At 36.9% G+C, this 4,784-nt stretch overlaps 1 pseudogene; it reads right to left on the bottom strand.

Moving 5' to 3' along the window:
* Positions 1 to 767: 767 nt before the first annotated feature.
* LOC131045674 (cationic peroxidase 1-like) lies at positions 768 to 2,055 on the bottom strand (annotated as a pseudogene).
* Between the last annotated feature and the right edge of the window lie 2,729 nt (positions 2,056 to 4,784).

Genomic DNA, 4,784 nt, shown 5'->3' with positions numbered 1-4,784 from the left:
AAAATAGGGCATCAGATAGGAGAAGGCAAAACCAAGTACCCTAGAATTATAACTTCCCAAAAGTAGGCCAAGCCATTGACCAGGCGGATCCACACACCATGGCCATCATCTTCACAATTCCCATCTCCATCATCATTGCCTTCCTCTGCATCTCCTGTAATATCCCCACCTCCAAAAACCCTAGTGCTTCCCTTCCTCCTCTCCATCTTTTATGTTTGTATTATAATTAAAATTCAATATTATTTATCTTAAAAAATTTAAAAATATATAGTTTTTAAATGGCTGTAAATTATATTTTTCTGAGACACTTTCTGCTAATAGAATTCTGACATATTTAATTCTAGCTTTTAATACATTTAAATTTAAGATCAATTAACTACCAGTATTGTGAATAAATATTTATATTAACATTTATAAAAAATAATAAATTTTGAGATGTATAAATATTCTAAGAGAATTTAATGCTCTCCGATGCGATTCTATAGTTATTTCTGTTTTTGGAGCATTAGATCCATCATCGCATTAGCCATAATTTTCGAATTCTATTTTAAGTTTTCAGCCGTAGGCATTCAAGTACTATCTGAATATATTTTACCACTCGCAAATCTGTATGCATTAATTTTGACGCACGAACAATGAGAACTTTGTGCTCAATATTTAATATCTGATAAAAAATTACCACAATCCATATCTATTAAAGTGAATCATGAATACTACAGCAAATATAAGCATATAATACCAAAAAACTCGTCCATGTGTTATGGCTATCAATTGGCCTTACTACAGTTCTTTCGGATCTGTCCATTGCTACCAGTTAGGGGACTGATGTTTCCCATTTTGATGGCAGAAGCGAAATCTGTGAAGAATGTGTTCTGATTGCTACTATATGTAGTCACCTGAGAATCAGCAGAACCTCCATTAAAAAGCTGCTGATCAGAGTGTAGAAGTCCTTTCTGGCTTCTCAGATTTTTGTAATAGTTGTTGTCAAAGGTCGTGGGAGTCTGAAGATCTAACGGTGAAAGGTTGTTATCCCCACTGCTGCTTGGACAGTTTGATTTGAGAGAAGCGGCGAATATAGAATCTATGTTGGACTCGTTGTAGAAGCGAGCTCTGAAATTAGTGCAGCGAGCCTGACCAATAGTGTGACCACCTGAATGTAAAAAGAGAAGTGAGTTGCTATAGCTTCTACGTAGTAATAAGCGTACAATGATTAGCAGATTGGAAAATAAGTTACCAGAAAGCGCCATCATGTCCTTGGTAGAAAGACCCTGAGCGCTAAATGAAGAGATTATTGCGCTGAGGTTTGATGTGGGAGCAGGAATATTGCTATTTGCACCGCTAAGGCTTGCAGTTGTCGAGTCTCTTCTTCCCTTCTGCACGTCCATGTTGGCCCTCCAAGCTACAAAGTAAAAATTAATTAATTAGCATAACAAACTATAGAAATTTATACGAGTCTTTCATATTTTTCACAACAATAGGTAAAGATTTAGGGATTACTTCGACAACTGAATCACGAGTAGCAATGGCCAAAATGTCGGCGCAAGACACAACACCACTGCAAACAGTCTCTACGTTGGTCTTAATGGTGTCTATCACGTCGAATCCTCTGACTGAGTTAGCATTGGGCAATGCAGTCTTTTCTCCTGTTAAAGTCGACGAGTCGTCCAACAGAATAGACCCATCGCAGCCCTGCAATATCAGCATGTCTTCAACTATTAAAGGGTTGAAAAACACCATTGTAATGCTTCATAGTCGAGAAAATCTTTTGTAAAAACAAGAATAAAACGAGTGGAAAGTAACAATGTAAAAACACCATAAACGTTCATAACAAAGAGCTGGAAATTCTTACGTAACAAAGCAGTCATGGAAATGAAGACGCAGAAGGGATGCTCCCATTCGTTTCTCGTTAGCGACGGCCTGTTTCACTGCAGACTTAACAGTCGACAACAGATTAGGACATGACGAACTGTAAAATGTTGAGCTAAGCTGACCATTTACAATCGTCGAACATAACGCCAAACCAATCCAGGCAAGAAATGAGTAAGTGCGACTCATCGTTGCAAACTGAGACTTCTTTCTCAGGGGAAAAATCTATGCAACCTAATCGAAAGCTCGTCGACTAAGTGTAGTCGAATGTCTAAGCAATCAAATCTATGTATTGTGGAGTAGAGATTGACAACCTTTTGTAATAGAACATAACCAAAGTTTACACGTAACGACACACGCGGAAATTTCATAATTTTTTTATTTTTTCTGGCCCTAACAGGCGGAACTGACTTGTTCACATGTATTAAAAGGCTCTGTACCCCACGCGCTAAGCCGACCACATGTTAACGATGGAGTACAGTGAATAATTTGAAATTGGCAAATAACAAAGTCAATATATTTTCGTACTACATTGAAATAATATACCAAAACATTAAATTTCGTAGCTGATTCTATCTCCACGAGGATTGTTCTAGTCGCTGTATTAAATTAAATTTTTGACGTGAAGATTAATCACCAGAAAACTTCGATTACTGAGTCAAAAGTGGTCTTTAGATGCTTTTCTTCTCCTTCAGGATTTCTTTTATCTAGTTCGAAGCTCGTAGAGGCGGAATACTGATTTTTAGGGGAGATTATGCTTATGTGGATTCAAAAGAAGGGATGTTACATATTTAAAGAATAAAAGTAATATTTGAGTTTTCATTGTTCTAGAGGCTCAAACTTGGTTTTTGAGAGAAATTATGTTTATATGGTGTCAAAAATAAGGGATGCTATAGAATACAATTAATTTTTTTCTAATCTTTTCTCTAAAAATATTAAAAGTTATTTAAAATATTTTAATTGCTATAAATTAAGAAGGTTCATTATTTTCATTTTTAAGAAATATTTATTTAAATAAATAATTGTAGGAATAAAAGTAGTTTAGTTGATTAAGAAAACAAGCATAGAGTCTTGGCCCCCACTTCCCCTCTCCCCCCCTCCTCTAGTTGGCTGAAATTGAAATTCAAAAGTTCTTCTAAGGGAAATCCAGGTCGAGCAGGCGGGGGTGGAGTGATTCATGGGTAATTTGGTCCTAGCCTATGTGACCAACTTGGGGACAAAAACTTCTAGTGTGGCATAGGTGGTAGCGGCCTATTATGGTTTAGTTATTATGGAAGATAGAGGGTATAGTCAAATCATCATAGAAGGTGATTCAAAATACACTATTTTAATGCTTAGAAATGAAGCCAAACTTGATTGGAAATGTGATCACCTTATTGCCAAGTATAGGGATCTCACACATAGGATGAGCGATGTCAGTTTTAGGAATATAAAAAGAGAAGGGAATAAAGTTGTCAATAGGCTAGCATCTTTGGGCCCATTTTTCAATGGTTTGAAAAAATGGATGGGTGTTTATGATATCCTAGATATGGTTCATGTCATTATCTTTAATGACATAAAGACTCATGATGAAGTATAATCAAAAGATTGCCTATTTTGTTTGCATCACCACCCTTTATGCCAGTCATTTAATGTATACGTGGCAGATGTCTCATTCAAATTGCAATCAGACTTTTCCCAACCCGTCTAAGTGTTGTCTTTTTCATACTACTAGTTTTTGTTTCTCCCCAATGGTTTTCACCACTAGGTTCTCTATGATCGCTAACCTCATTCAAATTGAACATAATAGTTGATGTAAAGCTCTAGTTGAAAATTGTTAAGGGTAACCTAGCAAATTATGTTGAAGGAATGCAAGGCTTTGATCTTGATCTCTCTGAAAAATTTGCTCATTTGTGGGAGAAGGGTGAGGTGAAAATCGGGGGAGTTGCCTTTAAAGTCTCTTTGGACATGATAGCTACTATTATTGGGTTATCATTGAAAGGAAATACTTTTCCTAAGAAGCTAAAAGGGTCTTACAAAGATGAACTTAAGAGATTTTTCAAGCCTAAAGAAGGGGTTTCAAGACTATAAAGTGGTTATAATAGAGAAGACCTAATAGTGATATAGAAGGGTGAAACCCTATTGTTGATGAAATATGTCACATTGGAAGGAAGGTTTAAAGGACTCCATACCCTGCTCTTCCCAGTGCTAAATAATCTAAGGTACAATGTATGTTCTTCGCTAATGCAAACAGTTACTAAGGCTAAATCTAAAAATTCTCTTCCTCTTCATCAATGGCTAATTCTAAGGCTTTACAAAATCCACTTAGCTTAATCCCCACCCACTGGGGCCCCATTGATTTTGCCTAGTCCTTTGTTAGATTCAAATTTATTGATGGAGCTTCCTAATCCAATGTTGTTTCTTCAACTAAACCCAAGCTTGTTCCTACTAGTTTCAACCCTAACAAAGGGGCAAAACAAAAAATTATCCTAACCCCACCTTCTAAAGATGTGGAGTTGGTGGAATATAATGAGGAGAAGGCTTTGGAGTAATTTGAGTCCTCCTTGGCCTCTAAGTTTGACTTGTCTCTTGTTGCCTTAGAGGAAGTTGCCCCATTCCCACCTGGATAAGATGTTTCTATCCCGAATCCCAGCTCCCATAATTTGGAAGTAAAAGTGTCTAAGTTGGAAGAGAATGGGTGATAGGAAATGGTTATTAAATTGTTACTTATAGTTTGATGTTGCTATAAGAAAGATAAACATGCTTGAAGTAGTGGCAAAAGTGAGGGCTAGGGATGACAAATGGGTGATGGAGGAAAATGATGATCTTAATGGGAAGTTGTCTTCGAGGGCTGAGAGAAATACACCGATGGAGTTGAAGGAGAGGTAGGAGGTCCTTCAGAGAAAAGTTGAGGAAATGTCTAGGCTGAGCCAGGAGAT

Source organism: Cryptomeria japonica, chromosome 3 (genome assembly GCF_030272615.1).
Source record: "Cryptomeria japonica chromosome 3, Sugi_1.0, whole genome shotgun sequence".
NCBI lineage: Eukaryota > Viridiplantae > Streptophyta > Pinopsida > Cupressales > Cupressaceae > Cryptomeria > Cryptomeria japonica.
The sequence above is the reverse complement of the archived record's forward strand: the minus strand, read 5'-3'. Positions and strand labels throughout refer to the sequence as shown.